The sequence below is a fragment of the Trachemys scripta genome, chromosome 5 (assembly GCF_013100865.1).
Source record: "Trachemys scripta elegans isolate TJP31775 chromosome 5, CAS_Tse_1.0, whole genome shotgun sequence".
In the NCBI taxonomy this organism is placed as follows: domain Eukaryota; kingdom Metazoa; phylum Chordata; order Testudines; family Emydidae; genus Trachemys; species Trachemys scripta.
This window is the reverse complement of record NC_048302.1, coordinates 28,843,909-28,871,259: the sequence shown is the minus strand read 5'-3', so window position 1 is coordinate 28,871,259 and position 27,351 is coordinate 28,843,909.

The following is a 27,351-nucleotide window of genomic DNA, read 5'->3' as shown; positions in this document are numbered from 1 at the left end:
AGGAGAGCTTTCTGGAGATGTCCCTGGAGGATTTCCGCTCCATCTCCATACACGTTAACAGACTTTTCCAGTAGATGTACTGGCCGCGATTGCCAGGGCAAATTAATCATTAAACACGTTTGCTTTTTTTTGTGTAATGTTTACAAATATTTACAAAGGTACACTCACCAGAGGTCTCCTGTGTGCCCTGAGGGTCTTGGGTGAGTTCGGGGGTTACTGGTTCCAGGTCCAGGGTCACAAACATATCCTGGCTGTTGGGGAAACCGGTTTCTCCGCTTCCTTGCTGCTGTGAGCTACCTACAGTACCTCCATCCTCATCTTCCTCGTTCCCCGAACCGTCTTCCCTGTGTGTTTCTCCAGTGAGAGAGTCATAGCACACGGTTGGGGTAGTGGTGGCTGCACCCCCTAGGATCGCATGCAGCTCCGCGTAGTAGTGGCAAGTTTGCGGCTCTGCCCCGGACGTTCCGTTTGCTTCTCTGGCTTTGTGGTAAGCTTGCCGTAGCTCCTTAATTTTCACACGGCACTGCTGTGTGTCCCTGTTATGGCCTCGGTCCTTCATGGCCTTGGAGATCTTTTCTAATACTTTTCCATTTCTTTTACTGCTACGGAGTTCAGCTATCACTGCTTCATCTCCCCATATGGCGAGCAGATCCCGTACCTCCCGTTCGGTCCATGCTGGAGCTCTTTTGCAATCCTGGGACTCCATCACGGTTACCTGTGCTGATGAGCTCTGCGTGGTCACCTGTGCTCTCCACGCTGAGCAAACAGGAAATGAAATTCAAATATTCGTGGGTCTTAAAGGACCCTTTAAGTCGAAAGAAAGGGCTTCGTCGTGTGGACGTGTCCAGGCTTAATTCGAATTAACGCTGCTAAAGTCGACCTAAACCCATAGTGTAGACCAGGCCTCACTCACCTCCGCTGCTGCCGCTCGCGCGCCACTGCTCGTCCACCCATCCAGGCTCTCAAACCCGGGAGGGAGGGAGAGATCCCGAGTGGCTGTGAACGTTGAGAAGAACGTTGCTTGTTATTATTCATGTTCATGATGGAAAATGTTTGTTCACAGCTGTTTCGCGCACCATGGCTGCTCGGGATCTCCCCCTCCCTCCCAGGTTTGAGAGCCTGGGAGGGAGGGCGAGCAATGGCGCGCGAATCAGCTGTTTCACGCACCGCGGCCACTCGGGATCTCCCCCTCCCTCCCGGGTTACGTTTATTATCAAAGAACAGATTCAAATGATAGAATTTTAAAATCATAACAGGGTTTCTGGAGACTAAACTTAACAAATAAGGCATTCCCCTATGTCCTATAAAACAGCTTACCCCCAGTTCTTTCCCCAGAGTTTTCAACCAGTTTGGTTGAAGTCCCTTCTCATAAGATCAAGCTCATTGGCAGTTTGTCCTCACAGACTGAAGGAATACTTGGGGGTTCATCTGTACCCCAGATATTGTTTCAAAAGTTGATTGTCTCACTCCTAAACAGGATAGCTCCTGCTGTTTTTCTTTTTTCCTCTTTTTTCCAAAATCTATTCATTAGCATTTTGCTCAGACAATAAATAGGGATTCATTGTGAACGATGCAATATTTATTCGCATATGACCTGCCAGAGTGAGATAAGTGTCTCTTCCCCCCTGCCTGCCAGGAATATATGGATTACCTTTCGGTGACTTGTCTTAACTCACATATTTTCCATACATACATCTCATAATGATTATGATGACCTGTGTGACACAGGTTTTTATTAGAAACATTTACAAGATTCTTTTGGTGAATCCGGGGGATTCCTGTATCCCTTTGGGCCCTGTGCTCTCTGGCAGTTGGCATCAAGCAGTCCTTGGGTCATGCTTGTCCACATCAAGTTTGGAGAGATATTGAGGGGAAATCATCATTGCCAGGACATGATTAATCATGCATTAGAACAAAAACTTAGAACAACATCTAAAAGGAGAATGGATTATTGTCTTGGATGTATACATGTCTCTGAAAACATAAGCGATAAAATGAAGAATTTTACCCAGAATTTCACCAAAGTATGTCAACCTTCACCTGAGTTAAATGTAGACTAATTTTCAAAACTCAGCAAAAATGTAAGTTTTTTGCCACTCCGATATTTCGAGTGTACTATGGAATTAATCTCTACTTGCTGTTACGTTTTGCTTATGCATGTAGCTCTCCCCCTGCCCATGCAGAAGCAGGAGAGTATCACCTCAACAGCTCTGTCCCCCTTCCATTGCATGCAATGGAAGCTTCTCAGCAGAGCATAAGCTTGGAAGAGGCTCCAAGCGATTCTGGGGCAGAAGGGTATGAAATGGCAAGCTGCCCGATTTCCATCCCTGCAGCCCCTTTTCCCTCAGATTCCTGTGCAGAGAATGTGAAGCACAGCACATTCACAGAGGCACCCAGCAAATGGCAAACGACCTTGTATCTTTTCTTGTCTGCCAACCACAATAAAAAAACTCTCTTTATAATCCAACATCTATGTCAGTATTTATCAGGGAGCCACCAACGTCTCAAGCCTATAAGTTGTAATATTTCTAGCACCTACAAAGTTTGTCTAGGAGCTAATGGGCCAGAGCACATAACAAAGTATCTGAAAAGGTCTTGTGTATCATAATATTCATGATACACCTGAAATGTCAGTTACAATATCTGTATGTGAATCTGTCTTATACTATTAATACAAATTATTCTGAAAAATTAGAGAAACAAACAAACATTCTCCATGTTTTAAATTTCAGGATACATTGAAAAGCACTGAGCGGGATTGGGCTTCCAGTGTGGCATTCTGCCCTTTGGCACATTGCCAAGGTATCCCTTGATTAGGAAAAATTTGGGTGCCTCTGGTTTAGAATTCAGTGGGAGCTGTACCTGAGATGTTCCCTTCCCCAAAGGAAGAAAAACAATCTTACCTACATCCTGAAAACATTTACTAACATGCTTAATTTTGCTCACATAAGCGGAAGTCAGTGAGGCTCCTGGTATAAATAAAGTTAAACACCGTAGGTATTTGCAGGATTGAGGCCTTAGTGAGCCAGACATATTTTCTATTGCATTTTTCATATTTTCTATAGGCATCTTTCTCAGACACTGCCCATTAACACATTTTAAATTAGTTATTAAATCCATGTCAATTACCTTTATGCTCACAAATTTTATTTTTCTTCTGGGACTAGACAGGAATATTTTATGTATTAGTCTTATTTAAAATGAATAAATATTTCAACAGCTAGAGCAGTGGTTCCCAAACTTGCTCTGCCATTTGTCCAGGGAAAGCCCCTGGCGGGCTGATTGGGTCTGTTTGTTTACCTGCTGCGTCTGCAGGTTTGGCCGATCGCAGATCCCAGCTCCCAGCGGCTGCGGTTCGCTGCTCCAAGCCAATGGGAGCTGCTGGAAGTAGCGGCCAATATGTCCCTCAGCCCGCACTGCTTCCAGCAGCTCCCATTGGCCTGGAGCAGTGAACTGCGGCCACTGGGAGCCGCAATCGGCCAAACCTGTGGCTGCGGCAGGTGAACAAACCGGTCCGATCCGGCCCACCAGGGGCTTTCCCTGCACAAGCAGCAGAACAAGGTTGGGAACCACTGAGCTAGAGTATCCTGTGAGCATATTTTCATTTTATTCTTTAAAAATTATAAATATCATTTACATTTTGAGTAAACATATGTAATGGGTAACACTTTGCCACTTTACCCAGCTTAGGTTTACCTTACTCTGTGAGTTAAAATCTAAGAAAGTACTATTAAGTGTGACTAAGTGCAGTAGAATTTGGCCCTTAATAAGTAGATCATACTATAGGCCTAATTTTTTTGTTGTTTCGCTGTTGCAATAGCTCAAATAATAGTACAGGTAACTGAAAAACAAAACATTGAATATTTAGGGACATAGTAATTGGATGAAATTGTTTTTCTTTTCTGCTAAAAGAAGTAGTAGAGTAGCTTTTCATAAATTGCAGTGTTGAAAGTTTCTGGTTGTTCCAACTGAGATTAATTTTACATAGTCAGTTCATTGCATCTTTAAAATCTAAAATTAGCCTGTCATTGCACAGAGATATAATCTTGTAAATTTGTTGTCATGTCAAGTTGACAACTTCCACAGCACTCAAAAATCTCATTCAAAATCTCTTTTGTGATTCATCAAGTAAAGTCATGTTTCTGTATCAGTGAAGAACATCTACAAAGCTTCAATTCTGTGAGCCTTCCCTTCTGCACTAAGACTGTTTTAACTTATATTTTTCCTTTCAACAAATAATATAAATATATTTTATTAGCCACAGGCTCAAATAAATAGGATTCTGATGGACTTTCCTAAAGTTCATTAGATTGAAACTCTAGTCTGATCAAGGGTTTGCATGGTTCCTTGTATGTCTGTGGAATCACTTTTTCCTTTCAGTAAACTAATTAGGTGGGATGTATGCTATGAGTTTAGGACTGAGGGTCACAATTTTAAGCTTAGTATATTAGAGACCATTAAAATGAATAACAGTTAAAGGACTAGTATCAGAGGGGTAGCTGTGTTAGTCTGAATCTGTAAAAAGCAACAGAGGGTCCTGTGGCACCTTTAAGACTAACAGAGTTTTAATCTTTGGGAGCATAAGCTTTTTTGGGTAAGAACCTCACTTCTTCAGATGCAAGACCTTAGTTAAAGGACTATTGCACAATGTCATTTAACTGAAATGATTCAGGGATACCAAACATATTCAGAAACCAACAGGTTGTGTCATATGGTGGAAGAACAGGCCCAGTTTCTTGTCTAGTTCATGCTCATTTTAGTCAATCTATTTCTAAACACTATCTTCCAGAATTTAAGCAGAGAAGCCAGAGACTATAGTGGGTAGTGTAGAAACACATAGAAAAAGGAGCTCCCCTTCATTTCTAAACAATAAGCTCAAAGGCATTCGTACCATAGTGATAAGCGTAAGAATCTGAGTAGAATAGAGCCACTGCAGCAGAATAATGCAATGGAAATAGACAAAATGTCTGCACATAAAGGAGAACGGCTTAGTAATTTCATTATTATTCATTTATATTACAGTATTGCTTAGATCAGGCCTGCACAACTCGTAAAGTGGCAAGGGCCATATTACTCCAAAGAAAATAGCTGAGGGCCAAAAACCCCCAGCTGTGCTGAAACACGCCTTCCCCCCAGTGCCACCCAGCCCCGCCAAACCCCGCCACCCCCCCAGCGCCGCCCAGCCCCCATGTAAGCAAGCAGGACTCACCCCGGCGGCGCATCCTGCTAGTCTTCTTGGGAATTAGCTCATCCAGCCGTTGGAGCAACCTCTGCAGGCCGGTGTCCCACTGCTGTTGGCTCTGTGTCCCTCCTGGACCCCGGTGCCCTTTGATCTGGCAATACCCCCACACTCGGCTCTTGGTCTCCTCTCTCTGGGGAACCGCCAATCCTCTAATCCCCACCTCACCTCAGTATAAGGCTACTGCCAGTCACTAACTAGCTCCTGCGCCCTGGGGTAGACTGCAGTATATCAGCCACTCATCACAGGCAAGGTTGTGCTGCCTCCCTCTATAGCTGCCTCCTGCTGCCTCCCTCTATAGCTGGGCTGCCCCTCTGCAGCCCTGGTACTGGTCTTAGGCCCTTAGCTAGGTCCGCAGCTTGGGGGTTTTCCAGGCTGGAGTTCCCCAGCTCCTCTAGCCTTCCCCCAGCCCTGCTCCACTCCCAGTACCCTGCTCAACTCCCTACCAGCCAGACCCTTCTTTCTCTACAAGCAGAGAGAGACTTCCTCTGGGCCTCTGGCTCACAGCCTTTTTATACAGACCAGCCGGGACCTGATTGTGGCATGGCCCAGCTGCAGCGGCTTCCCCAATCAGCTCAGCTTTTCCCCTGCCACAGTCCTCCCCCAAGGCTGTTTTAAGCCCTTCAGGGCAGGAGCGGGGTAACCACCCTGCTACACCCCCCGAAACACATCCCCCACCCCAGCGCCGCCCGCACCGTGGAAACAAACCCTCCTTCCCCAGCACTGCCCTGCTGAAACAGCTGTGGGCCGAAAAGGAACATTTTTTTATTTTTTTTGGGGGGGGAAGAGAGTGTGATACTTTATTAAGAATTTTTCAATTAAAGCAAACAATTTTTTAAATTATTTTAATTTTTGTTATGAATCATGGAAAAATGAAAAACACCTGTTCCGTTGAAAGAAAACATTTGTACTTTTCATAATTATCTTGCAAATTTAATGAGAGATATTAGATCTCTTTTCGGCAACAAGCTTGTCGTATTCGGGGGTCATATTTGAAGTGGATATTTTCATAATGTCTTCCAAATGGTCGTCAGTCAGAGAAGAACGTTGCTTGTTTTTATTCATGTTCATGATGGAAAATGTTTGTTCACATATGTAAGTGCTTCCAAAAATGCTGAACGTTTTCAGTGCAACTTCAATAAGATTCTTGTATTTTTCATCGTCCAGACTTTTGTAGAAGTCCCACAGGCTGCTTTCTCTGTGCTTATTTCGGTAAACTGCCGAACACTGAAGTTCAATAATCTCCAACTGCAAATCTTGTGGCACTTCCTCTGTATCCACAGAAAAGGGATCTTCAATCAGCTTCTGCTGGATGTCATCATCTTTAGACAAAGTAAGTCTTCTGTCAAATTCTTCAATCAAAAGATTGATGTGCTTTGCGTATTTTTCTCCTAACTCGGCGTGTTTGTGCTGAGGGATACGCTGTGCACAAGTGGGAAAGTGACACATTTCACCTTTTGACAGCTGACTTCTGAAAAGTTTCAGTTTCATTTTGAAAGCTTTCACTGCTGCACACATTTGAAATATAAGTTGATTTTTTCCCTGAAGTTGAATGTTGAGATCATTCAGGTGTGCTGTAATGTCACAAAAGAAAAAGAGATCTTGATTCCAGGACTCATTTTCAAGCTCTGGGAATTTTATTGGCCCATTTTCTAGGAATTTTGCTATCTCCTCTTTCAAAGCAACGAAACGCTGGAGCACTCTTCCTCGACTCAACCACCCCACTTCTGTATGGTAGATTAAGTCGCTGCACTCGGTGTCTTCCCCTTCAAGAACGGCTCAAAATGTTGTATGTTTTAGTCCTCTAGAACGGATGAGGTTTACAATGGAAACTACCACTGACATTACATGCTCAAATTTTAAGACTTTGCTACACCAAACCTGCTGATGTATAATGCAGTGATGTTTGGTTATTTGTCTCCCGATAAATTCTTCAAGAAGAGTAACTGCTCCAACATTTTTTCCACACATAGCTGGAGCACCATCAGTACAAATGGCCACCAAGTTTGTGAAATCTACTCCCAACTTATCATTCATGCACTTTATCACTTCACTGGAGATTTCTTTTCCAGTTGTGTGACCCATCATGGAGCACATGCCAACAAGTTCTTCAGTAATTTCAAAGTTTTTATCAATACCTCTAATAAAAATAAGAAGTTGGGTGGTGTCTTTTAAATTGGTGCTTTCATCCATAGCTAGGGAGTAAAAGCAGAATTCACTGACTCTCTGCTTTAAGTGATCATTTAGATGAGTAGAAATGTCAGTTAGTCTTTTCTGTACAGTCATGCGTGATAGACTGACATTCTCAAATATTCCCCTCTTTTCTGGACATAACTCAGATACAGCAATCAACATACACTTTTTTAAAAACTCGCCTTCTGTGAAGCATTTCCCAGCAGCAGCAATTTCCTTAGAAATTTGAAAGCTTACTTTAGTAACTGTATCGTTCCCAGTGCTCACTTTCTTGAAAATTTGCTGTTCCCCACTAGGTTTTTCACTAAACTGGCTGCTTTAATTATTTTTTCATTTGGGTTCAATTTGGCGAGATTGGGATGTTTAGTTTCAAAGTGCCGCCGAAGGTTGAATTCTTTCGGAACGGTTAACGTTTCGCAACACACAAGCACAGTATTTTGTCTTTGGAAACAGTACATAAGCATTTATTTGTCCATTCAGTGTTGAAAACTCTGTGCTCTGATTCTATTTTTCTCTTTTTCTTTTCACTCATGGTAGCCATTATGAAGTTCAAGATTTTGTTGAATAAATTCACACACAAGGGAAATGCTCAGTCACACACAAAGAGAAGAGATATCTCATGGTGCGTGGCATACTAGCAAGGCACTGACTGTGTGGAAGCCTGTAGAGGGGGAAAGAAACGGTGCGCATAGGGTAACCAGATCACAGCAGTAAAATAGGACCCGCCCCCCTCCCTGCTCGGCCCCACCATTACACCCCTCTTTGACCCCCCAGGGGTCACTATATTACTGCACACAGCAGTACCAAAATTTAAAATACTGAAAATGGTATGTGATAGGGGCTGGGGAGGGATAAGGTCCCTGGACCAGGGAAGGGGGCAGCAGTCAGGGCAGGGCAGGTGCAAAACACACACACACACAGAGCCGGCTTTAGGAAGTGCGGGGCCCAATTCGAACACTTTTGGCAGGGCCCCAGCAGGGATGACTAGAAGAAAAAGAAACATGTAAAAAAAAGCCTTTCCTTTCTTCCATGTATTATTTACTTTACTTTCCATAACTATATAAATAATAAAATTATATATTATGTACATTGTGTTATATATACTGTTGATCGGTTATTAATGAGCTCCATTTCACATGTGTGGGTCCCCCGCCACTCCCTGGGGGTGTCCTAGGGTGACCAGATGTCCCAATTTTATAGGGACAGTCCCAATTTTTGAGTTTTTTTTCTTATATAGGCTCCTATTACCCCCCCACCCCTGTCCTGTTTTTTCACACTTGCTGTCTAGTCACCCTAGTGGTGTGCACATGTGTGGGTCCCAGCTGCTCCCTGCCCCCTCATTGAAGCAGGTGTGCAGGGTTCCTGCCCTGGGAACTGCAGGGCACCAGTAGACATGGGGCTGGCTGGAGGCAGGGCAGGGGCTGACTGGAGGTAGGGTCTGGCTGCAGGCAGGGCAAGTGGTGCGGGGCTGGCTGGAGACAGGGGGGTATGGGGCGGGCTGGCTGGCTTCAGGCAGGGCCACAGGGGGGTGCGGCAGGGGTTGGCTGGGCCGGAGACAGAGCAGTGCGGGACTGGCTGGCTTCAGGCAGGGGGGTGCGACAGGGGTTTGCTGGAGACAGGGCAGGGGTGTGTGCGGGGCTGGCTGGTTTCGGGCAGGGCCGCAGGCGGGTGCGGCAGGGGCTGGCTGTGGGCAGGGGGTGCGGCAGGGGCTGGCTGCAGGCAGGGCAGGGAATGTGGGGGCTGGAAGCAGGGCAGGGGGTGGAGCAGGGGCTGGCTGTAGGCAGGGGGTGTGTGGCTGGCTGGAGACGGGCTGGCTGCGGGCAGGGCAGGGGGTGCGGGGCTGGGGCATGTGTGGGGCTGGCTGGCTGCGGGCAAGGCAGGGGGTGCGGGGCTGGTGCGGGCAGGGGGTGCAGTAGAGGCAGCTGGAGCCCCGGACCTTTAAATAGCCCCTGAGCCCCCTGCTATCCCAGGGCTCTGGGGGCTATTTAAAAGGCCTGGAGCTTTGGAGCCCCAGGCCCTTTAAATAGCCCCCTGGGGAAGTCGGGCCACCCCGGTACGCCGTACCGGGGCTTGGGCATGGGGCCCGATTCAGGGGACTCAGTTGAATCAGCCTAAAGCCGACCCTGCGCACACACACACACACTCTCTCTCTCTCTGTCTCCCTCCTCCCCCCCCCCCCGGGTTTTTCCGGCTGCCCACCGACAGTTCAAACCCCACCTCATCACTACGGAGGCCGCCCTGGGAGCAACCAGCTCAGTAGCCATGCCACCCCCAACCGAAGAGGGGGTTTGGGGGGGGTCTCGGCCCAGTCCCCCCGAGCTGCGGCTCGAGCCCAGGCCAGGCGCCCCTCCCCTCGCTTGCACTTACCGGCTCTGCCTCGTGTCCAGCGCTTCCCGCCTCAGCAGGCCCCAGAAGTGATGCACCCGCTGTACGCCAGGCGGGGGGATCGGGAGATGGAGACATGTGCACGCGTGTGTGCGCTTCTGGCCGTTCGGGCGGTCGGAGCGCGGCACGCGCATGCGGGGCTGTGAGGTTGCCCCCCCCACCCCCCCATCCAGGCAGGGGACAAAGCCGGCAGCCGTGCTTCTCACCGGCCAGGGCTGTGAGGTTGCTGCTATTTCCCCCCCATCCCGGCAGGGGGCAAACCTGGCAGCCGCGCTTCTGACCGGCCGGCCAGAGTGCTGCGCACACGCGCAGGACTGTGAGGTTGGCCTCCCTCTCCCTCTCCCCCTCCTCCTCCCCCTCCTCCCGGCAGGTGGCGAACCCGGCAGCCGCGCTTCTCGCTGGCCGGCTGGTCGGAGCGTGGTGTGCACGCGTGGGGCTGTGAGGTCAGTCTCCTCCCGTCCCCCTGGCAGGGGGCAAACCTGGCAGCCGGGCTTCTCAGTGGCAGGAGCGCGGAACGCGCGGGGGGGGGCTGTGAGGTCGGCTCAGCCCCTGGGCAGGCGGTGAAGCCGGCAGCTCCCCCCACCACTTGCTCGCGGGCTGCATGCTGTGCAGGCCTGACGTACGGGGATAACATGTGTCCATGGGACAGTTAGTTACTACCCCACCATCCCAGTAAAAATCGAGATCCAAGGGAACACTACTGAGGTAGCAGCAGGTGTAGTCCCTAAACTCCCATACCTGGTACTCATAGGGAGGGACTTCCCAGGGTTTGGAAACTTACTCCCAGTAGGGGGATTGGAGAAAGATGGGGAGCCTAAAATTGATGAGGCATCCACAGCAGACTGAAGAAGGATCTCTTATACTGGGTTGCACCAGTACAGGGGCAGAAGGTACAGCATATCTTAGTACCTCAAAAACACCAGAATGCTGTATTAAGTCTTGCTCATAGTCATCTTTTGGGGGGCATTTGGGGGTAGAGAAGACTCTGGCACGAGTCCTAGGACGGTTCTTCTGGCCCAGAGTACATGAAGAAGTGCGGAGGTACTGTGCCTCCTGCCCGGAGTGTCGGCTGCACAGTCCCCATCCCCACTTGAGGGCACCTTTGGTACCCCTTCCCATCATAGAGGTCCCCTTCGAGCGAATAGCCATGGACCTAGTGGGACCCCTGGAGAAGACGGCTCGGGGCCACCAATATCTACTTCTTGTTTTGGACTATGCTACTCGCTACCCAGAAGCCGCCCCCCTGCGGAACACGGGCTCTAAAACTATAGCCAAAGAGCTGGTGGGGATCTTTGCCCGAATGGGGCTACCAAAGGAGATATTAACTGACCAAGGAACCCCATTTATGTCGAAGCTAATGAAGGACCTCTGTACGCTGCTCCATATACATACGCTGAGAACTTCGGTCTACCATCCGCAGACTGATGGGTTGGTAGAAAGGTTTAACCGAACCCTCAAGGCTATGATAAGAAACAGGGCCGGCTCTAGGATTTTTGCCGCCCAAAGCAAAAACAATTTTGGCCGCCTCCCCGCCCCCGTTCTTTAATTACCCCACCCCCAGCCCCGCCTCAATTCTGCCCCTTCCCCAAATCCCCAGCCCTGCCTCCTTCCCCCAGGCTCTCAAGCCTAGGAGGGAGGGAGGGGGAGAAGTGGCACCCGCGCCGTGGCCGCTCGGAATCTTCCCCCCACCCAGGTTTGAGAGCCTGGGAGGGAGGGGGAGACACCGAGTGGCTGCGGTGCAGGCGCCGCTTCTCCCCCTCCCTCCCAGGCTCTCAAGTTTCACTGTTTTGCGCGCTGCGGCCGCTCGGGATCTCCCCCTCCCTCCAGGTTTGAGAGCCTGGGAGGGAGGGCGAGTAGCGGCGCGCGAAACAGCTGTTTCGCGCGCCGTGGCAGCAGAAGCGGAGGTGAGCTAGGGCGGCCGGGGCACATTTTTAGGGACGGCATTCTGGCTCCGGCCATGCCGCCCCTAAAAATGTGCCGCCCCAAGCACCAGCTTGTTTTGCTGGTGCCTAGAGCCGGCCCTGATAAGAAAGGTGGTAAGTCGGGACGGGAAGGATTGGGACACCCTACTACCCTACCTTATGTTCGCTATCCGGGAGGTACCTCAGGCCACAATATATACAAATGAGTTTCAGTCGGTGATCTAAAAGGTGACAGAGTTGTATTAATCTGTCAGTTCAAAATGTCTAACCCATGCCAAGCAGCATGGGGATCTTTTTGTTTGTTTGTTTGTTTTGTTTAGGAAGCTTTTCCCTACAGGCTCCAGACAGCATAAAAGAGATTCGGTTTCTCCTTGTCAGAGATTTTTATTCCCTCCACTCCAGAATCCAAAGTGATAGGATGAGTTCATGCATAGGTTTCTCTTTCCTGAAGGGAGTTAGGAATGCAGCAGTCAACAGACCCTGTTCCCTGATGCTACACAATACCGCATTTACCTTCAATGGACTATCTTGTATACATGACAAGCAGTTTACCTTAATTAATCCTTCTTTTCCTGTTTGGTGAGTTAAACAATTACAGAACTTTACCATGCAAACACTGAGTTTAACTTGATACCATAGGCAACCTATGGCACTGATTTTCAGTGGCACTCACACTGCCCGGGTCCTCCGCATTTTAGTTTAATTTTAAATGGAGCTTCTTAAACATTTTTAAAACCTTATTTACTTTACATACAACAATAGTTTAGTTATATATTATAGAAAGAGACCTTCTAAAAGCATTAAGATGTATTACTGGCACGCGAAACCTTACATTAGAGTAAATAAGGAAGACTCATCACACCACTTCTGAAAGGTTGCCAACCCTTACCATAGGTTATAAGTGAGATGAATACATGCAGTATCCTACAAGCATTTTATAAAGTTTAAACACTAAAAACATTCTTATCAATTTAACATCTAATATCTATTTTAACAATACTAACAGATAGGTAAGCAAGACTGGTTTCCAGCTGTGCATTTGTCAGTGTTCAGTGAGGCCTGGGGCCTTGGCATGAGCTGGAACTTGGTCTGCCAGCATCACACCTGGGTTAATTGACCTTTCTGCCTGGTGATGCTCAGGTGCGGAATCTGATTTGTGAAGGCAATAATCAGAAGCAAACTCAAGTGTAAATAAAATGAAAATACCTACAGTGAAAAGGGTATTGGTAAAGTACTGGTAAGATATGCTGGAAACCAAGCACAGAAAATTTTCTGGATATAAGGCTAGAAATAAAAGCAAAGACATTTCTTAAAATGAGCTGAGCTAAAACGATTTAGATAGCCACATATGGATATTATTTCGCGAGTTAGCACCCTGGATGTTTAATACATGCATTGAATTAGGAGTTTGTACAAAAATAACATTGGTGTTGTGATGGATGGAGTACTATCCCTCTGATGCTGCGTCCAGCAGTTTCTTTGGTGACTTCTAGAATTATGACAGATGCAAACTAGCTAAACCAAAAAAATCAGTGTTTTGTTTTGTTTGTTGTTGTTGTTGCTGATGCTTCCAGGAGCAGAAACAATATCTGATTATTCATAATTAAACATAACCTTAAAGGAGTTCAATGAACTCACAGTCTCATAGTTTAAATTCAGTGTTAATTCCCTGCAACCGAAGTTCAGTTATGTCTCCTTGGTGCCTCCTTTAGCCATGTTGTACCAGGGTCTTTGGAATTTTGCCACTGAGTTTCATGGGCTTTGGATCAGAGCTCTTGCCTCTCAAAAATACAGTGCAACAGCCACATTTTCCTGATGGCTAAAGACTGATCCAAAGCATGCTGAAGTGAAAAGGGAATCTTTCCATCAACTTCAATGAGTTTTGGATCAAGTCCTCAGAGAGCTCGCAATTTATGAATTACTTTGACCTTGAGCTATTGGAATGGGATTTCAGAGATTTCACATAGAATAATGGAAACCAGAGTTGGAAAATTGGATTTTCTCTGTATAATTGAGGGAACTGGCAAGATAGCTTTGAAGTCTGCAGTCCAGGATGAGGAACCCTAAACACAGATTTCCACTGGGATACAAAGCTGATTGACAGGAATAATATGAGTTGTACTTAAGCCCCCACATAGTCCAAAAATCAAATTCATACTATCACAAGGTGCAGGATAAATCAAATGGTAAATTGTTTAAAATGGAGACATGATGGAAAAATGGTGTGGAAAGAAATAGAAACGTGCTTTTGAATTTCTAAACGATTACGCATTTGATTATTGCCGATTTTTCTTACAAAGTGCTTGTTGGAGAGTGGTGTGTCAGCTATAGAATAACTGTATATCAACACACACTGGCTTCTGAATGGTCCTCCCATTGTTTTGTATATTTCCATTCTCCCTCCCTTTCATGAGTTAGTAACGTTCCATTGTTCCCATCTCAACTACAGTGAACATGAAATTCTGATTCACCAGCACATTACTTTTTCAGGGGAATGTCAATGGTACATTTTGAGCACTTCATTAAGATAACTAGCAAATTCCTTTTTTGCCTGCCTCTAGTTAGTTTAATACTAGAGTATACACAATGTCCTTTCCATTATCTTCCTTACTGATTGTAAGTTGCTGCCACACCACTAAGAATACATTTATGAATAATAGCTCAGATTCATTGGTTTGCTCTGGCTGCTTTACACCACTCCAGTAACACAACACAGGCATAAACATGACTTTTAACTGGTTAAGCTGGGGTTTGCATTGCTAGTGTTGCTCAAAGCAGCCAGAATATATGGATAAATCTGATCCAATATAGTTTTCTGGGAGAGAAATATAATTGAGCTTCAGAGTAGCAGCCGTGTTAGTCTGTATCCGCAAAAAGAACAGGAGTACTTGTGGCACCTTAGAGACTAACAAATTTATTAGAGCATAAGCTTTCGTGGGCTACTGCCCACTTCTTCGGATGCATATAGAGTGGAATAAATATTGAGGAGATATATATACACACATACATCAAGGGCTCGTTCACCTGCACATCTACCAATGTGATATATGCCATCATATGCCAGCAATGCCCCTCTGCCATGTACATTGGCCAAACCAGACAGTCTCTACGCAAAAGAATTAATGGACACAAATCTGACATCAGGAATCATAATACTCAAAAACCAGTGGGAGAACACTTTAACCTGTCTGGTCATTCAATGACAGACCTGCGGGTGGCTATATTACAACAGAAAAACTTCAAAAACAGACTCCAACGAGAGACTGCTGAGCTGGAATTGATATGCAAACTAGACACAATCAACTCAGGACTGAATAAGGACTGGGAATGGCTGAGCCATTACAAACATTGAATCTATCTCCCCTTGTAAGTATTCTCACACTTCTTATCAAACTGTCTGTACTGGGCTATCTCAATTATCACTTCAAAAGTTTTTTTTTTAATTACTTAATTGGTCTCTCGGAGTTGGTAAGACGACTCCCACCTGTTTATGCTCTCTATATGTGTGTATATATATCTCCTCAATATTTATTCCACTCTATATGCATCCGAAGAAGTGGGCTGTAGTCTACGAAAGCTTATGCTCTAATAAATTTGTTAGTCTCTAAGGTGCCACAAGTACTCCTGTTTTTTTTATAATTGAGCTTGTATCTGAGGAGGCACAGCAACAATCGCAAGTCTAGGGCCTGATCCAAAGCCCATGCACATGAATGGGAATCTTTCCATCAGTTTCAATGGCCTTTGGATTATGTCCCTAGAAGAGCTTTTCATTCAAGATTTGATTTGACCATGGGCTAGAAACAGAGATAAAACAGAGATAAAAAGAGCTATTAGGTTAACTTGCTATTAGGTTAACTTGCCCAACTTCTTAAATATACTCAATACAATGTTCTGGCATTTCTAAGTGCTTTATTCACTCTAGGCTTAAATACTTCAAGTTCTCAAATAGTTGTATCTCAGACATTTTTCTATGCCTTACTAGTTCGGGTGTTTTGATTTTTTTTTAAAGCCTGGATCATTCATTTTTATTTCTATCTCAAAACGATGTTTGTAAAATAGGTGGAATAGAATCAAGTCTTACTAAAAATCAGGGATGGGGGTGTACAAAAAAACAAAGCCTCTCTGCAGGGGAATATTGCCTCTGGTAAGCACATTTCAGAGAAGTGCGGTGTGAATGTAAAATTTATAATTCTAAAAACACAGGTCCAAACTGTGGAGCGCTTACTTACAGAGTCTCACTGACGCGCTACTCCTGTTTGTAACTACTTACTAACATGAACAAGGGCTCCCCTGCAATACATATTGCAAGGCATACATTCCATGACATAGTCAATACTCAGAAGGGTAGCCGTGTTAGTCTGTATCAGCAAAAAGAACAGGAATACTTGTGGCATCTTAGAGACTAACAAATTTATTTGGGCATAAACCCACTTCATCAGATGCATGCAGTGGAAAATACAGTAGGAAGATATATATATATATATATATATATATATATATATATATACACACACACACAGAGAACTTGAAAAAATGGGGATTGCCATAACAACTCTAACGAGATTAATCAACCAGACAATCTCTACGCAAAAGAATAAATGGACACAAATCAGACATCAAGAATTATAACATTCAAAAACCAGTCGGAGAACACTTCACCTTCCCTGGACACTCAATTACAGACCTAAAAGTGGCAATTCTTCAACAAAAAAACTTCAAAAACAGACTCCAACATGAAACTGCAGAACTGGAATTAATTTACAAACTGGACACCATTAAATTAGGCTTGAATAAAGACTGGGAGTGGATGGGCCATTACACAAACTAAAAACTATTTCCCCATGCTAATTTTCCCCCTACTAAAAAAACCAGGAGTACTTGTGGCACCTTAGAGACTAACAAATTTATTTGAGCATAAGCTTTCGTGGGCTACAGCCCAGTTCTTCGGATGTATAGGTGCCACAAGTACTCCTGTTCTTTTTGCGGATACAGACTAACACGACTGCTACTCTGAAACCTTTCCCCTTACTGTTTCGCAGACACCTTCTTGTCAACTGTTTGAATTGGGCCATCCTCATTATCACTACAAAAGTTTTTTTTCTCCTGCTAATAGCCCACCTTAATTGATTAGTCTTGTTAGAGTTGGTATGGCAACCCCCATTTTTTCATGTTCTCTGTGTCTGTATATATATATATATATATATATATTCCTACTGTATTTTCTACTGCATGCATCGGATGAAGTGGGCTTTAGCCCACGAAAGCTTATGCCCAAATAAATTTGTTAGTCTCTAAGTACACCTCATAGTCAGTACTGTCACTGCATCTGGGAAGTGCCATCTCAAAAGGAAATGTACCAGAGAAATTGTGGAAAATATTTTCTTCCTTTTTCCTGTAATTTGCAAAACTGAGTGGAAATCAGTCAAGCACTGTACTTCATCAACAATGCCATCAAGATATGAGGAGAAAGACTGTACTAAAAACAACTTTTATTGTCCTATTTAGATTACAGAGGCTAAATTTTGTGAGAAAAAAAGGAAGAATGTGAAAATCATGTCTTCTGTTGAGGGCAGCTTCTTGTTGTCTCTTTTTATTTCTAATATATCTGGATTAAGAAACACACCAAAATTAAACAAAAGAAACCCTGGAGAAAACGCTTCAGCATATTAACCCTCCTCCCTTACAACAGAGGCAGAATTGCTGCCTGCAAATAAATGCAGGAAATGTGCTGAACTGAATGGTTCTCTCAGACCTATATTAGTGGATTTCCTTGTCATTCAAAGTTGCTGGGAACAAGCTGGTTTCTAATTCACCTTACTATCCTTTCTATTTACCCCTAGATATGATAGGTCTGCTGCTCTGATTTAAACTAGGTTAGATCACTCCCTCTCTTACTGTGATTAGAGGGGACCCAGATCTGTCAGAAATGACATGGAGGGCACAGAACTGATTGCTTCCCTTTGTCCCAGTAGAAGCCCTTCAGCTAGTGTGCTACCAGACTGTGAGGGAGTGAACTGCGCACCCCATGTGCTGCATTGTATTTCAACCCTTCATGCAATTTTTACTGGGTGACTTGTTTGTGTGAGCGTAGATGCTTCCAGTGACCTTCTGTACCTTCCATACAGTGTACATAATAGGTTTTTTAAAGACTACATTACTAACTCTTAAGAACATCTGCGTTTACCTTTCTACCCTAATCACATCTGTTTACTTTTTTGATTTCCTGCAATATGTAGACATTGACCTTTGAGATCATACGATGTTGTTATTTTTAAATATAAGGAGGTTAATTTCAACCACAGCAGTTCTTAGTCTGACCCCTTGTACATTCAGCTCTTTCTTCTGCTCCATTGTATGTGCAAGCATTGCTGAGTGAGTCCATGCAGCTTACATGATGTATTCCAGCATCCACTCAATCAAGCATGCTCATTAGGACCTAGCATTTCAAGAGCAATAGTTCAAAAGGGGGTCCCCAACAATGGGACAGGAAAGGGTCTAGAAAGTAATGTAACTGGTCACTTCCCACTGCAGAACTTCTATAGACCTGGCTGACTAGATTTGAGTTAGTTTACAATCAAAGCCTATGCTGATACTGTGCGATTTTGAGTTCCTACCAGAACCCCTTTCACAGCTTTACATAAAAAGACCATACAGTATGTGCTTGGAACTTTTTCCTCAAAAAATCCACTCTCATTTTTCATCCAGTTTCTTCGTTCCAGGTTTTCAGTTATGATTATATAAATGGTCTAGGCAACTGAAGAACATTCTACAAAAATAGAACATTACCTTTCTGATGTTTTGTTTAAAAGCATTTCACCATTATGTTATTAAAGGAAGCTATTTATTAGGAGGTTTTATAAGATTCACAGCCTTTAAAAACTACAGAACAGAAAGCAAAGTCTACCTCAGTGGACTACTGAGATTTATTTTAGGATTTATTCTCCCTTTAAATATTGATTTTTTTTGTTGGTATTTTGTTCCTTTCTTTCCCACTTTTTTGTGCATGCAGTTGCTGATAGTACTACTTTTAAAAATATTATTTTAAGTGCACCTGGGCTTAAAGGAACCCTTTGTTCAAGTCGTTTGAGATAATACAGTTTACATTTTAAAGTTATATTGGGACAGTCAATGTACATTTAGCCGTACATCTGCGTTCAGAAAATTCATAGTGTGAACTCTCACCAATGCAAATGCAGCAGACCACATTCAGACCTGCTGGACCTCCCATTAAGTGCAACGTTCACTTCAGTACTCAGTAGAGGAGCCAAGGGGTGCACAAGTGTAACTGAGAGCAGATGTTAGCCCAATAGGCAGTACATCTGAAAATGGAATCTGTACAAGCAAGTGGAAATGTTCCAAATCACTGAAAGAAATCATCTCCGATTACCACCGATGGATTGCCCTGATCCAGTTGATCCCATTTTCTCAATGATAAAACAATATATAACATGTAGAAGTGGAGATTTTTCAGTGGCAATATTGTGCCAATATTTATAACTTCAAAATACTTGACCATAACATTCTTATGAAATATAACAGGATAAAACAGCTTGATTTACACTATCGTCATCCTTTGGTTATTCAAAGGCTCTCTCACTAACAGGCATATTGGACTTTTCCAAGTAAATAGAGCACAAACATCTCAATTACTGACAGACTGGCCATGTTTTGTCATGCAGTGATATCTCATCCTCATCTGTTAATTTAACCCTTTTACCTGATACAGGTGTGATGCTGGCAGATCAGGTGGCAGCTCATGCCAAAGTTCCCATATCTCAGATGAGTGCTGACAAATACATCGCTGGAATCAGCCTGGCTTACCTGTGCATTAGTATTGTTAAAACAGGCATTAAAATTCTAAGAATGTGCTTAGTGTTTAGACTTTATTGAATGCTTTTGTGTCGCTGCATGCATTAATTTCACTTATAACATCCATAACCCATATAGTAAGGTAATATTTGAGTGGTTGCATTGTGAGTCTCTGACTGAGTAACTCACTGGACAGGAATGAGACATTAATTAGTGTGAAGGGTGATCACCAACAGAAGGTGTGACGTTCTTCCCAACAGGAAAGGTCCATCGACACCAGACAGACTATTGTGGGATGTTAAGGAGGACAAAAGATGTTTGTTGTTCTGCTCTCCCTCCCCCCTTCCCTGTGAAGATTAGTCATGCAAGTGGATTCCAAGCATATGGCAGTAGGGGGTAAAAACCTCTACCAAGAAGGAACTGATTCTCTCTATGCTTCTTGGACTCTGTGAGAGCAAGAGGTTTCTAGGTATAAGCATGAGACCCTAGCTACTTAGCCTGGGTTAGCCCCAAGGAACATATAGAGCTTGCTGATTATAGAAGCTTCTATTACCATTTGAAATTTAAGATTGCAACTAATTTGTGTACATATGATTGCCTGCATTAAACTTGTAAATAACTCTAGTTTCCTTTTCCTATTTAATAAATCTTTATATAGCTTATTATAGGTCTGGCTACAAGCATTGTCTTTGGGGTCAGTTCTAAATTGCAACTGGTCCTTTGGGACTGGGAGTAACCTGAATATTGCTGTGATTCATGTTGTAAGGGACCACCTGTCACAAAGGTATGCTCACGTGGGTGATGACATAGGTTGGAGTAAACAAGGGGACTGTCTGTGACTCCATGTTAAGGCTGTTATAGTGCCTGAGTTTACCCTTGATAATTGGTTGGTGAAATCTAAGTATAGAACTCTGAACCAATTTGCCTGGGTTCTTAACAATTTGCACTTAGGCTGGTGCTCATGTTCTTGAATCACTGCAGGTGGCATTACATATGTCACAGAAGGGTCAGGTATTGGATAGTTATTTGCATCATGATCTCACACCAAGTTTACCAGCACTCTCAACATTTATATTAGCAGTCATGATTGTTAACTCTCCTTCAGATGACATTTCTCTTTCTGGGCCTGATTCACCAGCATCCATTTCAAGATTGCAGCTACAGCCATAATGTCCAGTAGTAATACTAGTCACTCTTTCACAGTACGTGACATCTGTCTATGATCCTCTTTTTACGGATTCAAAACTCCATCCAACCTCTTCAAATTTAGGCCCCACACCTGCACTGTCCCCTCTTTCTTGGGTTTACTTCTGAAACCTACATACTTCAAATGACCTTTCAAGTTTTAAACAGCTAAAAAGGTTATAAATTTCCACTTCATTCAGAACAGAAAGTTACTCAGAAGTGATAACAACTTACCTGGTCAGATTGTATCGCATTTAAAAACACACAAAGATTATCTTTGAAGAGTTTACAGTATTTAATTTAAACAATGCAGACAGATACATCAAGAACAAAATGACCAATCAACTCCTAAATCATATTCCCAGAATCATAGAAAGGGCTGGAAAGGACATCAAGGGGTCCTCTAGTCCATACTATAGGCCTGAACTCAGGGTTCACAATCCAGTCCTTGGTGTGGGGGAAGGGAACACCTTTCTGCATCACACTTAATAAATACAATACTAATAAAGCAAATTGTTGCCTGAAACTGCTGCACCAATAAAAGTTTCCTGAAATTGCAGTTAGAAGCCTAAGGTGTTAAAAAGTTAAAATGACATTTTTTCTGAAATGCCCAGGGGACCTGATGCCTAAACTCACTAATCTCAAGGCACTGTAGCAGCACTGATAGAGCTGGTGAAAAAGAGGCCTGTGCAGTACAATAGATCAAAGAGTGTGAAATACTTGTGGCAGAGATTAAACCACAATTATGTTCAGCTGTAGCACCTAAAAGAATTTCATTTTACCAGGAAATTGACCATTACAGATACCTCTGATGTGGACTCAGGACTCTACTCATGCAAAGAACATCCCGTTTTCTAGATAAATTCAGATGTATGTTGTTTTCTTCAGTACAAAAGCGTGATACTATTCAGAAGGTCTGGTCATCTGGGCACTGGACAACATATTTTTTCATCTGTGAAATCAATTCCAATTCATAAATATGTGGAAAGTTATAAGAGTTCAAGACCACAATAATGAGAACAGGAAAATGGAGGATGCATAGCAAGATGAGAGGACAGTAAATTCTTCCCTAAGCACTCAGCTGACTAATGTTTCACCAAACAGAGTGCACAGGTCACTTGCTGGTTTAAATAGTGGATTGTCTGTAACATGAAGTCTTTAAATCATGATTCTAGGACTTCAGTAACTCAGCCAGAGGTTATGGGCATATTATAGGAGTGGATGGGCGATGTTCTGTGCCCTGCAACGTGCAGGAGGTCAGATTAGATGATCACAATGGTCCCTTCTGGCTCTAAAGTCTATGAAACTATATTGAATTAAAATTCTCTCTAAATAGTGGCTACTGCAAGCTTATCACTCCCTCAGTTACCAGAAATATATTTCTCTTCTGATGGTTTGATCATTGGAAAAAAATGCAGTTGTTTATTGTTTATAGTGTTATATATCATGTTGTCTCTGTGCATGTTTATGATACTAATAACACCTCTTACTAGTCTCTAGGGACTTAGGAGTTATGGGAGATGATTAGCAACAGACTTGAAAAATTATGGAGGTAACCAGGGTTTCAGATATGGAAACAGCAAGCTGAGGTTTAAAAAGATGCAGTAAAGATTGTCTCAGTTTAAGCGGTTCTGGATGACAGAAACTAGAAAGCACTGTCTTGCCAGCTTTTTTTAAAAACTAGGTTTTCAAAATTCCTTAACCTCAAATTTCCTTTCTGTATGCTCCATCAATCATTGTACTGTTTACTTTAGCTTCTTTGAACCTCGGTTATCCAATATCATAGATTATCTGAAATAAGATTATATTTCCCAATATATATAAATTACTTTGAAAATTTCTTAATTATCTTAAACTATTCAATATCCCCATTACATTTGGATAATTGAAATTGAAGGGTAATCAGTTGTTGTCCTAATGATAAAATTACTTACAGCAATTAGAGCAATTCACTTAATTTCCGCTGTTTACCTCTGTTAAACCACCCCTTGAGAATGGAGAAAGTCCATTCATCCATTTCACAGTTACTGGTTGTTATTCTTTCCTTTTGGGTCCATGTTTAATGCAACTTGTTAAAACCTGTTTGGAAATTTTTGTTTCTTTTATCACAAGACTTGTTTGCGCATATGACCCAAGGAGTTGTTTTTATTTCTTATTTAAGATCTGCTTGCGTGATTGCTGTGCATAAGCAACTGAGTTTATATTTCTTAGTTAAGATAATAATAAGCCAAATTCTGTACTCAGTTCTCATGAAAAACTCCCATTGACATAACTACTGCTCCCTCCTCAATAAACAAAATAAATAAATAAATGCAAAAAATAAAGTAGGCCCAAGCTGAGCTCCTTATACCCGGAGAAGGGTGAAGAGTGGAAGGCTCCAAAAAGTTCATTAGAGACCTTGCTATACATTCTAACTAAGAGAGATGTTTGTGGGAGATACCTGTATTGTTTTACAGATATGATATGTTCCTCCATTGCCATTGTATTGTTTGCTATAGGATTACTAGGATTGATCCAGACTGTGTTGTTTTGTAGGCCTGCAGAAAACCAGACAAAGGCTTTAGATAACTCTATCATTAATACTCAGAGGGCAATACACATGTCAACACCTTTAAACTTTTACCCTGTCCATCAGCAACCTGGCTGTGGTGGGGAGGAAAGTCCAGGCAGGAAACTGGAACAAAGATCATTGAAACAGATCAAGACTCCCCGAAGACCAGGAGAGGGACTGGGAGTTGTTGTGTCTGCTTGAGGGCCACAGAGTGACACAGAGACAGGCCCTATGGGGTGTGTCTTAAGCAGTGTGGCCTGCATAAGCTATTGGGAAGATGCTAAAATTTAAGCAAGACAAAAGCATGTAGACTGTCACATAAAAAACTTTTCTTGTTGTGCTTTGTTCCTACTGTGAAAGATTAAAGCAACACTCTGTTTTAAACAAGTTGTTCTGAATCACTCTGTTCTCACTAGTCACAGATCCCAAAGCTGGTAACAAAATGCAGTCAGACCTGCTGAGTTACCACAGCTAGTAACTGCTGATCACCATCTTTTTTATAACAGCCATTAACATATCCCAAGACTGTTATCAGATCCCTGACTCAGTCTTCTTTTCTCAAGTCTAAACATACCCAGTATTTTTGACCTGTCCTCATAGCTCAGGTTTTCTAAACATTTTATCCTTTTTGTTGCTCTTCTCTGGACTCTTGTCAGTTTATCCACATCTTTCCTTAAGTGTGGAGCACAGAATTGAACGTTATTCTCCAGCTGAGGCCTCACCAGCTCCAAGTAGAACAGGATAATTACCTTCCATGTCTTACATATGATATGCCTGTTAACAAACCCCAGAATGTTAGCATTTTTCACAACTGCTTCACATTGTTGACTCATTCAATTTGTGATCCACTATAACTCCCGGTCCTTTTCATCAGTACTACTACCTAGCCAGTTTTTCCCCATTTTGTAGTTGTGCATTTAATTTTTCCTTCCTAAGTGAAGTGCTTTGCACTTGTCTGTATTGAATTGCATCTTGTTGATTTCAGACTATTTTCTCCGATTTGTCGAGTTCATTTTTAATTCTAATCCTGTCCTCCAAAGTGATTGCAATCCCTCCCAACTTGATGTCAGCTACAAATTTTATAAGCATACTCTCCACTCCATTAGCCAAGTCAGTAAGGAACGTATGGAATAGTACCAGATCCAGAAATGACCCCTGTGGGACCTCACTAGTTACATCTTCCCTGTTTGACAGTGAACCACTGATAACCATTCTTTGGGTGCAGTCTTTCAACCAGTTGTGGATCCATCTTGTAGTTATTTCATCTAAACTACATTTCCCTAGTTTGCTTATGAGAATGTTGTGTGGGATTGTGTCAAAAGCCTTACTAAAAATCAAGATATGTCTCATAAACTGCTTCCCACCCATCCACTAGGCCAGTAACCCTGTCAAAGAAGGAAATTAAGTTGGAGTGGCATGATGTGTTCTTGACAATCCATGCTGACTATTCCTTACAACCTTATTATCTTCTACAAATTGATAGTTTAATAATTTGTTCAAGTATCTTTCCAGAAACTGAAGTAAGGCTGACTGGTCTATAAATCCCCAGGTCCTCCTTGTTCCCCTTTTTAAAGATAGGTACTATGTTTGTCCTCCTCCAGTCCTCTATGAGTTCTCAAAGATAATTGCTAACAGCTCATTCCTTAAGAACTCTAAGACGAATTTCATCAGATCCTGCTGAGTTGAATACATCTAACTTATCTAAATACTCTGTAACATGTTCTTTCCCTATTTTGGCTTGTGTTTTTTCCCCCTTGTTGGTAATATTAAATGTGTTGAGTATCTGGTCACCATTAACCTCTGTGGTGAAGACTGAAGCAAAATAGGCATTAAACACCTCATCCTTCTTGATGTCATCAGTTATTAACGCTCCTTCCTTGCTACGTAGATGACCTACTCTTTCCTTCATCTTTCTCTCATTCCTAATATATTTAAAAGAACCTTTTCTTTCTTTTTATGTCCTTTGCTAGGAGTAACTCATGTTGTGCTGTAGCTTTTCTGATTTTGTCCCTACATGTTTGTCCTATTCTTTTGCACTCCTCTTTAGCAATGTGTCCATGTTTTCACTTTTGTCAGGATTTCTTTTTTTATTTTCAAGTCATTAAAGAGCTCCTGAAGGAGCCATATTGGCCTCTTACTATTCTTCCCCTCTTTCCTTTGAATTGTTTAATATTGTCTCCTTGAGAAACTGCCAGCTCTCTTGAATTCCTTTATCTCCTAGATATTTCCCCATGTGATATTACTTACCAGGTCTCTAAGTTAGTTAAAGTCTGATTTTTTGAAGTCCATTGTCCTTATTCTATTGCTCCAACTCATGCCTTTTCTTAGAATCATGAAATCTATCATTTCATTATCACTTTCACCCAAATTGCCTTCTACCTTCAGATTCACAACCAATTCCTCCCTCTTGGTCAGAATCAAGTCTAAAATGGCTGTTCCCCCCTGCTTACTTCCTCCTCTTTCTGAAACAGAAAATTGTCCCCAATACATACTAATAACTTACTGGAAATTTCTACGCAAAAGAATTAATGGACCAGCAACCACACATCACTGAACAAAACCACTAACCCAGGAACCTATCCTTGTAACAAACCCCGATGCCAACTCTGTCCACATATCTATTCAAGTGACATCATCATAGGACCTAATCACATCAGCCATACCATCAGGGGCTCGTTCACCTGCACATCTACCAATGTGATATATGCCATCATGTGCCAGCAATGCCCCTCTGCCATGTACATTGGCCAAACCGGACAGTCTCTACGCAAAAGAATTAATAGACACAAATCTGACATCAGGAATCAAAATACTCAAAAACCAGTGGGAGAACACTTTAACCTGTCTGGTCATTCAGTGACAGACCTGCGGGTGGCTATATTATAACAGAAAAACTTCAAAAACAGACTCCAACGAGAGACTGCTGAGCTGGAATTGATATGCAAACTAGACACAATCAACTCCGGTTTGAATAAGGACTGGGAATGGCTGAGCCATTACAAACATTGAATCTATCTCCCCTTGTAAGTATGCTCACACTTCTTATCAAACTGTCTGTACTGGGCTATCTTGATTATCACTTCAAAAGTTTTTTTTCTCTTAATTAATTGGCCTCTCAGAGTTGGTAAGACAACTCCCACCTGTTTATGCTCTCTGTATGTGTGTATATATATCTCCTCAATATATGTTCCATTTTATATGCATCCGAAGAAGTGGGCTGTAGTCACGAAAGCTTATGCTCTAATAAATTTGTTAGTCTCTAAGGTGCCACAAGTACTCCTGTTCTTCTTTTTGCGGATACAGACTAACACGGCTGCTACTCTGAAACCTGTGTTTTTCTGTATTACTTTTACAACAGATGTCTGGGGGTTAAAGTCCCCCATTACTAACAGGTCTTGTATTTTGGATATTTCCAGTTCCACCCCACATCAGATGAAGATAAGAGTCCTTATACATGAGAAAGGTGGAAAGAGATTGGAGAGGGGTTGAAGGTGCAGCTAACCTTGTAACCATGACATACATGCATACTATATATACATACAAATATATAAGAGACCTAGCCCCTTGAGCCTTTGAGTTGCTCTTCTTCAAACCCCCTCCAAGTTTGTAAACATTTTTCTGATAATACGGTGTTTAGAACTGGAAATTTTATTCCAGGTGTGGTAGCAGTACTGTCATATATAGGAGGATTCATTACCTGCCACTCTATACAAAGGTGCTTTTGCATACGCAGATATAACTGTATCAGTTGTTTTTGTGACCACCTCACCCCATAATTTGTTGGCCACTATCACAGCAGGTTTCTTTCAAAATTCCTACTTCTCAGATTACTCTTCCCCCTCGAGTATGTATGTAGTTTGTGTAGCGAACAGTATTCACTATTTTGAATTAGCTTTTCCCAGCTGCATTCGCTTACATTTTTTCACTGCATCTCCTTTTGTAATATTCTAGTCACGTTTCTAATCTCTATAACTGCCTTTGTATTATTTCTTTATTCTAACTGGTGCGTGTGCGCACGTCCTCTTCATTTAGTATGATCTGCAAATTTCATTAAAGCATTGTTTATT